Below are 13,814 nucleotides of genomic sequence, written 5' to 3' on the forward strand. Positions count from 1 at the left end.
CAGAAACAACTCTGACATTATCATCAAAGGGGCTGACAAAAGAGGTGCTGTAGTCATAATGAACAGGTCAGATTATGAACAGGAGGCTGCCAAGCAACTCTCCAAGACCACATTCTACAGGCCACTATCCTCTGATCCCACTGAGGAATACCAAAAGAAACTACACCATCTGCTCAAGAAACTCCCAGCTACAGTACGGGAACAAATCTACATGGACACACCCCCAGAACCCCGACCAGAGGTATTCTATCTGTTACCCAAGATCCATAAACCCGGAAACCCTGGACGCCCCATCATCTCAGGCATTGGCACTCTGACAGCAGGATTATCTGGCTATTTGGACTCTCTCCTCAGGCCCTATACTACCAGCACTCCCAGCTATCTTCGAGACACCACCGACTTCCTGAGGAAACTACAATGCATTGATGTTCTTCCTGAAAACACCATCCTGGCCACCATGGATGTAGAAGCACTTTATACCAATATTCCACATGAGGATGGACTACAAGCTGTCAGGAACAGTATCCCTGATGAGGCCACAGCAAGCCTGGTGGCTGAGCTTTGTGACTTTGTCCTCACCCACAACCACTTCAGATTTGGGGACAACTTATACCTTCAAGTCAGTGGCACTGCTATGGGTACCCGCATGGCCCCACAGTATGTCAACATTTTTATGGCTGACTTAGAACAATGCTTCCTCAGCTCTCGTCCCCTAGTGCCCCTCCTCTACTTGCGCTACATTGATGACATCTTCATCATATGGACCCACGGAAAGGAGGCCCTTGAAGAATTCCACCTGGACTTCAACAATTTCCACCCCACCATCAACCTCAGCCTGGACCAGTCCACACAAGAGATCCACTTCCTGGACACTACAGTACAAATAAGTGATGGTCACATAAACACCACCCTATACCGGAAACCTACTGACCGCTATACGTACCTACATGCCTCCAGCTTCCATCCAAGACACATCACACGATCCATTGTCTACAGCCAAGCCCTAAGATACAACCGAATTTGCTCCAACCCCTCAGACAGAGACAAACACCTACAAGATCTTTATCAAGCATTCGTAAAACTACAATACCCACCTGGGGAAGTGAGGAAACAGATTGACAGAGCAAGACGGGTACCCAGAAATCACCTACTACAGGACAGGCCCAACAAGGACAATAACAGAACACCACTGGCCATCACATACAGCCCCCAGCTAAAACCTCTCCAGCGCATTATCCACGATCTACAACCTATCCTGGAAAATGATCCCTCACTCTCACAGACCTTGGGAGGCAGGCCAGTCCTCGCTTACAGACAACCCCCCAACCTGAAGCAAATACTCACCAGCAACTACACACCACACCACAGAAACACCAACCCAGGAACCTATCCCTGTAGCAAACCTCGTTGCCTACTCTGTCCCCATATCTACTCTGGCAACAGCATCAGAGGACCCAACCACATCAGCCACACCATCAGGGGCTCATTCACCTGCACATCCACTAATGTCATATATGCCATCATGTGCCAGCAATGCCCCTCTGCCATGTACATTGGCCAAACCGGACAGTCCCTCCGCAAAAGAATAAATGGACACAAATCAGACATCAGGAATGGTAACATACACAAGCCAGTAAGTGAACACTTCAATCTCCCTGGTCATTCTATTACAGATTTAAAAGTCACTATCATTGAACAAAAAAACTTCAGAAACAGACTTCAAAGAGAAACAGCAGAACTAAAATTCATTTGCAAATTCAACACCATTAATCTGGGCTTGAATAGGGACTGGGAGTGGCTGGCTCACTACAGAAGCAGCTTTTCCTCTCCTGGAATTGACACCTCCTCATCTATTATTGGGAGTGGACTACATCCACCCTGATTGAATTGGCCCTGTCAACACTGGTTCTCCACTTGTGAAGTAACTCCCTGCTCTCCATGTGTCAGTATATAATGCCTGCATCTGTAACTTTCACTCTATGCATCCGAAGAAGTGAGGTTTTAACTCACGAAAGCTTATGCCCAAATAAATCTGTTAGTCTTTAAGGTGCCACCAGACTCCTTGTTGTTTTTGTAGATACAGACTAACACGGCTACCCCCTGATACTTGACACTTTATATTATTATTTTTTATTACAAATATTTGCACTGTAAAATGATAAACAATAGAAATGGTATTTTTCAATTCACCTCATACAAGTACTGTAGTGCAATCTTTTTATCGTGAAAGTGTAACTTACAAATGTAGATTTTTTTCTGTTACATAACTACACTCAAAAACAAAACTATGAAAAACCTTAGTGCCTACAAGTCCACTCAGTCCTACTTTTTGTTCAGCCAATCACTAAGACAAAGAAGTTTGTTTACTTTTACGGGAGATACTGCAGCCTGCTTCTTAGTTACAATGTCCTGAAAGTGAGAACAGGCATCCACCTGGCACTTTTGTAGCCAACATTGCAAGGTATTTACAAGATAGATATGCTAAACATTTATATGCCCCTTCATACTTCAGCCACCATTCCAGAGGACATGCTTCAATGCTGATGATGCTCGTTAAAAAAAATAATGCGTTAATTACATTTCTGACTGAACTCCTTGGGGGGAGAAGTGTATGTCTCCTGTTCAGTTTTACCTGCATTCTGCCATATACTTCATGTTATAGCAGTCTCGGATGACGACCCAGCACATGTTCATTTTAAGAACACTTTCACAGCAGATTTGACAAAACGCAAAAAAGGAACCAATGTGAGACCTCTAAAAATAGCTACGGCACTCAACCCCAGGCTTAAGAATCTGAAGTGCCATCCAAAATCTGAGAGGGACGAGGTGTGGAGCATGCTTTCAGAAGTCTTAAAAGAGCAACACTCAGATGTGGAAACTACAGAGCCCGAACCATCAAAAAAGAAGATCAACCTTCTGCTGGTGGCATCTGACTCAGATGATGAAAATGAACATGTGTCAGTCTGCTCCGCTTTGGATTGTTATCAAGCAGAATCCATCATGAAGGTGGTTGAAACATGAAGGGACATATGAATCTTTAGTGCATCTGGCACGTAAATATTTTGCGATGCTGGCTACAACCGTGCCATGCAAACGCCTGTTCGCACTTTGAGGTGATATTGTAAACAAGAAGTGCGCAGTATTATCTCCTGAAAATTGCAACCAAACTTATTTGTCTGAGCGATTGGCTGAAGTAGGACTGACTGGACTTGTAGGCTCTAAAGTTTTACAGTGTTTTATTTTTGAATGCAGTTATTTTTTGTACATAATTCTACATTTGTAAATTCAACTTTTATAATAAAGCAATTGTACTACAGTACTCGTATGAGGTGAATTGAAAAATACCATTTATTTTGTTTTTTACAGTGCAAATATTTGTAAATAGAAAGTGAGCACTCTACACTTTGTATTCTGTGTTGTAATTGAAATCAATATATTTGAAAATGTAGAAAACACCCAAAATATTTAAATAAATGGTATTCTATTATTGTTTAACCATGTGATTAATCACAATAAATTTTTTAAATTGTGATTAATTTTTTTAATCGCTTGACAGCCCTAATTTGTATGCATGTATCATTTTTGTATCTGAAGCTAGGAATATTGACCATGTATCAGTATTTCAAATGTGCTACTTTGGGTGACATCCCCCAACTATCCCTTCAGGTTCAACAATGAAAAATTTAGACTAGGCTGATGGCCCATGAGCAGAGCCAATGGACTGTGAAAGAGCGTAGTCTTCCTGTGGATGTTCCAAACAGCCTGCGAGTAATGGCTGCTATGACCCTGCAGGGACATGTGACTGAGTCACCTGGTACTGGACCTCACCTTGGAATGCCAGTGTTTTTCCACTGGAAAACAAAGGGTTCACACCAAACACAAAAACTATATAAGGCAGGGGAGTGACATCATCGAGGTTCTCCTCTGCCTCCCCACCCAAAGAGACACTGGGAAACACCTGGAAACAAGAGAAGAACTGAGCCAAGGCTAGAAGGATGTTCAGCCCATGAGTGAAAACACTTGAAGTTTCAAGTTGCAGGCCAGTGCAGCTGGCTTTCAAGAATCTCTTTAATCTGCCTGAGACAATATTTAGGGTGAGAAATGAATATTTGTAGCCAATTTCTTTAGTGTATTAAGTTTAGCCTGTGTGTTTTGTTTTATTTGCCCAGTAATTTGCTTTGTCCTGTTTGCTATCTCTTATAATCACTTAAAATCTACCCTTTCTAGTTAATGAACTTGTTTTTGTTTATTCTGAAACCCAGTTTGTGCAATTCATGATGGGGGAGGGAGAGGGAGAGGATAGGAGGCTGTGCATGCCTTCACATTGAGGGACGGGGCGGATTTCACAATATACCTTTGGCTCTGCACTCCAAAGGAGGAGGGCACTTGAGTACTGGGGCAAGTCCCTTAAGCTGAGTCTTCCCAGAACTGATCTCAGTGTCTGTGTCTTTCTGCAGCTGGGTGTGGCCCTGCTTATGTGTGCACTAGTGGAGGCTTAAGAGCCTGCACCACAAGACAGGGTAAAAGGGGGCCCAGGCTGGCAGAACAGGTGGGTTCAGTGGTATCCCAGTACATCAGGTAGCACCTTAAAAGGGGGCAACCCATTACAATAACTAGGAGACAGAAAGAGAGAGAGAGAGAGACTCTCACACTTTGTACCCTGGTGACTAGGGCACAAGATTGGGATATGGGAGAAACCAGATTCAAGTCCTGTGCTCTCTCTGATTAAGAGCAGAGTTTTTCACTCCAAATCAAGCAGAGCAGGGACTTAAACCTGTTTGTCCCACATCACAGGCCAGTGCCCTAACCCCAGGACGTGCATACACGACACAATTCTGTTTTGCAAACATGTTTGACAGCTTTTGTTTTCATTCCAATGCCGAATGGAAACAAATTTTGAAAGCTTGACCGTCACCATGATATGTAATTGTCATCCTCTGGTCACCTCTACTGACAATGACTTTGTGTTCAGTGAAAACAAGTGCAAGTCACATTCATCATAGTCATGCTGACTAACTCAACTCTTTACAATCTCAATCTAATAAACTAAATCCTTGTACTGAAGACAAGCCTTTCATCTGACTAGACTATGGGCTATATTGCCTGCCCTTGGTTCATGGATCAGCAGGGCTAGACCAGTTCTGGGGGATTACAGAACAGAATAGTAGAGGGCTGGTGAGGTTTTTGCTGCCAAACTCAGCCCATCAGCAAGGAATGTTCTCTGAAAAGGGTAGGAGAAAGGAGAGATTGACTTCAGTTTAGACTTTCTTTCTGGAACTTGAATCAAGTTTAACTTAGACCTGGGCTTGAGCGGTAGAAGCAAGCCTTACCTTATTCCTAGACTTGGGCTGAGTACATTTGTTCTGGCTTTAAAGATGTATTTTTTTTACAATAAAGCCAACCACAAAATGTTTAAACTTCACTCACCATACAAGATCCTTTCCTGCTTCAGCTGTCTTCACACAGTCTCTCTTGTGGTAACTGATTTGAAGAATTTGAGGTGCCCAGTTGCCATTAGGATGGGAACCCTAAAACAACTTGTATAGCTAGAGCCCTGGTAATTAATATACACTCCTGTTTTAATAACTTGTTACCTTAAATTTCTAACATGGAACATTGTCAAATGTCTTTTGAAAATGCCAAGTTTTAATACATCCACTGAATTTGCCTTATCTCTCATGGCAGCAATATCTTTAAAGAACTCCATCAGGGTAGTTATGATTAAATTTCATTGCTCTTTCACCATCTTTTTCTAGTCAGCAATGAGCAGCTCCATTGTCAATATAAATACAATACTTGTTTCTGAACTCCTTTAAATAAATCCATGTACTTCAATAGTGCCTATAAAATATGCTGGATGACAAGAAAAGGTATATCTGCTTTATTATCTGCTCTGATGGTCAGAAAAGTTTCTCTGCTCCTTGCTAAAGGGATTACTCTAAAGCTTCATTCACTTTGTATTCCAAGCACACTAAGTCATTTATTATGAATTTGAAATTCAATGAAGGGGCCAGAATCCACAGTCAGAGTTGGATTCATCCAGAGAATAATGAGAGGGTTTTTTGTTTGAATTTTAATGAAGGGCATTGCTATTTGTTATTTAAACAACTGATGAATATTAATGGATGACTCTGTTGCTAATGATTGATTTCTAGATTTATAAGAGACTGGCAAATATACAGTTAATAGCATTTAAATTGAAATCTACCAAACGGTGGGATTTTTAAACGTATACAAATGTAGTAATTTTGTTAATACTCAGGAGTGGACTAATAACTAATAGACATGCTGTTAACTTTTGTAAACAGTAATACAGATGCACAGTATTCCTGTGACAGATGAGCCCTTAACTCTTGACTTTGCAGGAGTTTCTGACTCTTTAACGATCCCACATGAGCACATTCCAGACCAGTTCATTAAAAAGATGTCACCAGACATGAAGAAATGGCCTTCACATATCTAGGAGGTCTACCGCTAGGTCCATAACTTCCTACCCTCCACCTTCTCTGTCTCAACTATATATTAACCTAGGAAAAGCATCTGCCTGCCTTACAGAAGCTGTTACTCAATATGTCACAGTTGGGATCAATCCTCTTTATTGCTGAATTACCTTGATTTGATAGCCATATTATCCTCCCCACTAAAGTTTTCCCCTCTCTTCTAAATCCTAATTTCTATACACTCTGCAGTTATGGTATTTACCAATTCAGCCTGTGACCTTCTCAGAGCTTTGGCTTGGAGAAACACCACTGTTTCTCTAAGGCCTGGTCCACACTATCTCCCCATTTCGAACTAAGGTACGCAAATTCAGCTACATTAATAACGTAGCTGAATTCAAAGTACCTTAGTTCGAACTTACCGTGGGTCCAGACGCGGCAGGCAGACTCCCCCGTCGATGCCACGTACTCCTCTCGCCGAGCTGGAGTACCGGTGTCGACGGCGAGCACTTCCGGGATCGATCCCAGAAGATCGATTGCTTACCACCGGACCCGGAGGTAATTATAGACCTACCCTAAGTAGGAGCAGCAGACATAACATAATCTTTTATTTCCCATATGATCTTTCTTATCAATAAGCTAGGCAACTCAGGACTTGGTATACCATTGCCTTGTGTCTTGTGAGGTCATTTACCTCAGTGCAAATATGCAGGGTAACTATGAATTTGCTTAGTGGGTGAAGAATGGATTTCTCATCTCCCCTTTCTTGTTTCACCTTGATCTTAGGCTAATTCCCTGTTTGTCACTGGAGGCTCATAGCACTGTTGTGCTCTTTAAAATGGTCCTTTTGTTGGGTTCTCCTCTAAATAAAAGGGAACTATGTATTTTCCAAATCTGACTTTCCTGGATGTATATTCCTTTTGAAAGCTTTTTGCCTCCTTAAAATATTCAAAACAATATGGCAACATTCATTCTCTTTAAGGGTTTCTGAAACTATCAACAACACATTTGGAAATTTCTAAAGTGCCATTCTTTAAGACTCAAAATCTGATATTTTTAAAGTTACCTTATACCTGATCATTTAGCTGTTCACCAGTTACTCATTTTTCTTTTCTATTGACTTTTTTATTTTTGGCCTACTTTTATGAACAATTCTTCAATCCCAAACCTTCCCTAACTTTGCCTTTGCCTTTCATATTTGGGGTCTGATTGCCCTTACCTTGCACTTTCTGCAGTCTTTTACAATCTGGAAAAACTGATTTGGTAGTATTTTATACTCCCTTTGCACTTCATTTGCACAGATGTAAATAACACAAGGTGCAAGGCAGTGAGGAAGCAAGCCCTTTAGTCAAACTGATCAATTTCAAGCCCTTCTGCAATTAAACTCATCTGCCTATTCACTTAGGCTCTTAGCAGCTATTCATGCTTTTAGCCAAATTAAATACAAACCTAAGTTAGTTTTTTTCCCCTGTATTCTAAATGTCAACCCAAACTGAATTTGAAATACTGCTTTTCTGTATTAAAAACACCTGGGATTTGAAACAGACAGGCCTCTTGAAAAATGCTTCAGATTCTAGCCTACGGAGAGTTTTCATCTAAGTTCACCTTTCACATTTACAAGCACTTAGGAATATACAAGTTCAGTGTTATATTATTTTCAGAAAGTTTACTGCGACAACTTAAAAACTTTACAGGGGAGGGTAAAATAATTAAATTAATGAGGGCTGTAGATATGCAGATCTATCTTAATTGCAATATATTTTCAAGATGCTTCTTGAACCAGCCAGGCCTCACTATGTAGTGTACTATGCCAGGGTCACAAGGACAAAACTGGAATAGCATCATGAAGAATCAGGCTGACAGGCTGCAAAAATTGACTGTGTTAAACCTAAAATTCAAGTAAGTATAGACGTGGATTTTCGTAGGGAAATAAAGACAATCTCTCAGTTTATTAGATGATGACCTACTGGTAGCTTCTTCTTGGAAAAGGGAAATGGAATGTCCAACATTTGTGAAAAGCTTAAAAATATCTGATACTATTGTTATGAGAAAATTAATGCATCAAGTGTCTACACAGCAAAAATAGGCAAAGGACATACAGATTTTGGTAACTATTTGTTTAATAGTCAGAATAGACTTGTGGGCAAAAAATCACCAAAAAACAACAACATTGGGTTTGACAAACTGCTTTTACTAATTAGTGCAGGGATCTGCAACCTTTCAGAAGTGGTGTGCTGAGTTTTCATATATTCACTCTACTTTAAGGTTTCGCGTGCCAGTAATACATTTTAACATTGTTAGAAGGTCTCTTTCTATAAATCTATAATATATAACTAAACTATTGTTGTCTGTAAAGTATATATGGTTTTTAAAATATTTAAGAAGCTTCATTTAAAATTAAATTAAAATGCAGAGCTCCCCGAACTGGTGGCCAGGACCTGGGCAGTGTGAGTGCCACTGAAAATCAGCTCGCGTGCCGCCTTTGGTACGTGTCCATAGGTTGCCTACCCCTGAATTAGTGTAATAGATAGATTTTGGGTGGCTACTCTGAATAAAGACACAATTTTATCTAAGTTCTTTAAGGAAAACCCCAAAAATATGTCCTTGATGTTGTAGGAACAACCATCCTGTAACTTGGCATTGTCTAGTCTCAAAAAATGTGATGAGTGTATTATTTCTAATGTTTCTCAAAACAAACATTGTATCTATTAAAAAGCAACAGAGGGTCCTGTGGCAAGACTTGCATCTGAAGAAGTGAGGTTCTTACCCACGAAAGCTTATGCTCCCAGTACTTCTGTTAGTCTCAAAGGTGCCACAGGACCCTCTGTTGCTTTTTACAGATTCAGACTAACACAGCTACCCCTCTGATAATTGTATCTATTGTTTGTAATTGTTAATATTTTATTTTCGGAACATGCATTATGATGATTTGTAAAATTGCTTGTATTTCCGTTAGTTCTATCTAGATTCACTCCTAAAATAATTCCATTAAAGAGTACTTGAATTACTCTTCCTCTGGTATTCACAGTCTATATAACAATCCTTAAAAGTAGGTTCCAATTAATCTTATGCCGTATTGTAACTGTTCCAGAAAGCACTATGGGATGAATATTAAATTAAGCTCTACAAAGCTTATTTCTTTGCAAACTTTTTTTTGTGAACAGCCCTACCATGTGGTTAAATTTGATAAAGATCACTTAGTGTTCTTTATTAAATTCACCAGCCTCTGAAACCACAGGAAAGCCTGAAGTAATTAAATAGAAGAAAAAAAAGCACAGTCCACCCCAAATCCTCATCTAACCCATCTAGTTATATTTAGCTCTGTGCTGCTATTGTTTTTTTTTCAAGCATAGAAACCTTCTTTCTTCTTTACACTTTAGAAGAGCAGTGAGGATTTAAATCCTATACAAAGGCATGCGTTTCTCTACATCACAAGAAAAGAACCATTATTTGTTACAAAAGGGGGAACATTATATTTCCTTAATGACGTTGTCTCACAAATAATCAAAATGGTTTTTCTACCTGAACTCATAAAGAAAAAGTGTCAGATGAGCTCTATAGGCTTTTACTGGTGACAATATAGTAAGGTATTGTAAGGTACAGCACAGTTAAAAGAGAATTGTCTAAAAGTCTGTTACTTCAACATTCCTGAATTCCCTAAACAACATTATTTAGATCCTCATTAAGCATGTGCTTAACAATAAGCACATAAGTAGTGCCAGAGAAGTTGCATAATTGGTGCTCACTTTTAAAAGTTGCTGTATGGATTGTGAATGTGGGTGGGAGAGCGGGAAGTAGTATGAATATTGTAAGAAATCAAGAGGAGTATTTGTTTATGTTAGGCATGTGCTTAAGTACTTTGGTGGATTGGGGCCTTACTATTTTTGCCTTTCAAATACTTTATAAAGCAGAGAAGGTTTATTTTTACATGTAACCTTGTAAGTATGCTGTGGCCTCTTCTCTACTAGGAAAATGCATCATGGTTGAACTAGATTGACAGCATGATACTAATTGGTCAGGAGGGCTGGTTCAAAGTTTGCCTTGCAAATGTGTTTCAAAGGAAAATTGAGTTTTTTGACTAACAAGAAATTTGAAGTGACTATTTTCTGTGGAAAAGTTTGACTTTTTGTCTAAAAAAACCCAAATATTTGAAAACTTTTTCAGCCAAAACCTAAAACATCTTCAAATTTAGAAATATTGTCAAAACATTGTTCCCAAAATTAAAATGTTTTTATTTCGGCTCATTCAACATTAAACTGTGTCTTGAGCTTCTACTGTTTCTCATAGGAGTTGTAGTTTGAATGCTTCAATACTCCCATTCTCTATCAGCCAGTTTCCTAGCTAGACTGTATCTCCCATGATGCATCACGGCCACATGAATCCTATGATGTACTGTGAAGAGTCATCAAGACAGAAGACCTTGGGTGTATCCTGGGAGACGTAGGTCAGCCAGTGAGCTGGGCCCAAAGAGGAGAAAAGGGAGGTAGAGGCACTGGAAGTGCAGTTCCCACAAGGCACTGCAGCAGCACACTGTGTAATGTCAGACTGCCCCAAACATTTTGGTTTGACAAAGCAAAATATTTTGATTTGTGCTTGAGTCTAATCAAAATATTTCACTTTGACTTTTCCCAGTGGAAGCTTTGAGTTTTCAGCCCAAAGGTTTTGTTTTTGAAAAATTATTTTTCCATGGAGCACCTTCCCCACCATTTTCCTACCAACTTTATGGTCGTATAGACAAAATATTCATTATCATTGTGTCAACTCATCATAAGCAAACAATATTGGTCTCAGGGTTTATTCATGTCTTGCTGATGTAATGGTAAACTTGTTGATATAGACAGCTATGCATCGGTTCAGTTGTGATCAGTGTTGTCACTAAACATAAACGTCCAAAGTTGAGGTTAAGCAATTAAATTTCCTTGTGAAGACCAGCCCAGTTAAATAGCTACATAAAATAGAATGGATTAGAAGGTGACTCATATAATTCTTCTGGACAGCATTGTTAATAAGAGCCAGAGCAGAGCTAATGGGGCTCTGGTTCATTTATGCTAAACTTTCTTGATCAGATTTTGGTTTTGCAAAAACAACCAACCCACAAATCAAAGAAATCCAAACCAAAAGGGGTTATTCAGGTTCTATTTTAGTCCGGTTTCTGAAGTTTGGTGATTTGCGTTTAAAAAAAATGGCTCTGGTTCCCTTTATAATGGGAAAATCAGCATTATAAGTTATGATGACCTAGTTACAGGAAGACAACAGCATGCTAGTGTAAGCAACTAGCAATGACGGCCTGTAGCTGTCATGGTTACTAAACAAACATTAGCTTTGCTTTGTATGGATAGGCACTATATTTAGAGGCAAACATATTACTAAATGGTTTCCCACTCAGCAAAATATTATAGTGTAAATCGGACTATAGACACTACAGATTGTCTGTAAAGATATTGATATCACCTGTTAAGGCTTAAATATGTTTGAGGTTTCACTCACTGCCCAGATGCTAATACAATTGTGGTAACAAGAAGTAAGCCATCGATAAGCAAAGAACAAGTTCTGTATTAATTTATTTAGCGCAAATATTGCAGAATGAAATGATGATGTATTCACTGTACACATACTCGAGGAAGTAGGACTTTTTCAACACAAGATATTGATCGCAAAGTGTGATGATGGACAGCTTTTGGATGATATTGTTTTCCGTGGTCACCTAAAATAAATGTTGTTAAGGGAAGCCTGTCTGATTATCAAGGCAAAATAGTAGGATAATTCAGCTTCCTGGTGCTTACCGTCCCCGGCGATATATTGTAGAATGTCAGATAACTCTGTTAACTCTTAATTTTGAAGTGTTTGCTTTCTACAAGATTCTCATTCGGACTTTTAATTAAAACTTGTTTACAGAACAGATGAATGATTTTTGATATTTCTTGGTTATTGATGTTCAGTCAAAACAAACTTCTCCCCTCCGGACCTCTGAAAATTAAAGTAATACTCCTACATGCCATCAGTGACTCTTGTGGGCACCTGAAATTCCACAGAACTCAATAAGCATGTGTGAAATGCTATACAGTGGCCTGGCTTCCAGCAGCTGTCAGGATTTGGCATCTCTTTTACAAAAACCCTGTGCCATGTACTTCTTTATCTGTATGGCAAGGGGTACCTGTGCTGTAAATAACAGGGCTCTGAAGCTCAAAACAAGCAGGAGGAACAAAGCAGATTGTCATGTAGGAATTTTGCTGCATAAACCACAAAATTAGGCCACTCTGAGAAAGGATGATCTAATAGTGAGCCTGGCCCATGGAAGACTTGGGTTTGATTTCCTCTACTGCCTCAGACTTCCTGTGTGACCCTGGGAAAATCACTTAGGCCCCACTGTGTGATCCACAAAGCTCCCACTCAGGTGCCGCTGAATGATGTAGGCACCTAATCACATTTGGTGCCTAACGTTTCAGGGCAAATGTTTCCTGGGCACCTAAGTTTCTTCCTCTGGGCATGTGCTTTACTGCCTCACTCTTGGTGTCTGGCCACTTACCTCCCACCTAAGAACTAGTGGGATTCACAAACTGGGAGAGAGTAGGTGTTTGGCTCCTTAAGTTGCATACAAGGCCTGATCCAGTAGGCATGCTCAGCAGCCACCTACTGGATTGGGTCCTGATCAAAGTCCAGCTAGAGTGACTGGTTAAGTTTATAACCACAGTGGAACAATAACTGGGTCAAATTAAAGTGACTCTATAGGTACCAATAGTTAGGGCACCTACCTGGGAGGTGTCAGACCCAGGGTTCTGTCCCCTTGTTTCAATTGCTCTTTCATTATTTAGCCACATATGGAACAATTTCAACAGGAGAGATCGAGGGAACCCCTCCAGCAGAGGAGGAATTGAACCTTCCCCCTTCTTCGCCCCCCCCCCCGCTCCCCCGCTCCCCCGCTGCTGCATCCCAGGTGAATGCTCTAATTGCTGGATGAAAAGTTGTAAGGTGAGGAGTGGCAGCTCCTCTTGTAGCCATTTTTCTGTGAAGCCAGACAGGCTCCTGATTCATTCCCACAAGAAATGCCTAAACTGCCTGACTTCAGTGGTGGGTTCCTGTTTATAGATTGCTAAATAGAGAGAGGTGCATCCTGGCAGCCTGGACGTAGGTGCTGAACTCATAGGAATTCTGTGTTTTAAAGCAGCTTGCTTGGCTCCAGCAGCTATAGGTGTCCTGAATTATTGCAAAGTGCCTTCAGTTCCATAAGGTACCATAGGTGTATCCTGGGAAAACAGGCCTACCTTGTCAGCCTTGCTGCCATGCCAGGGCCTGTTTTAGCTAGACAACAAATTGGATCTTACATTGACTTTTGCTTTACTCTGAACAGTTTATTTTGACATTAAGACTTCAGTTCTC

Source organism: Chrysemys picta, chromosome 8, assembly GCF_011386835.1.
Source record: "Chrysemys picta bellii isolate R12L10 chromosome 8, ASM1138683v2, whole genome shotgun sequence".
In the NCBI taxonomy this organism is placed as follows: Eukaryota; Metazoa; Chordata; order Testudines; family Emydidae; genus Chrysemys; species Chrysemys picta.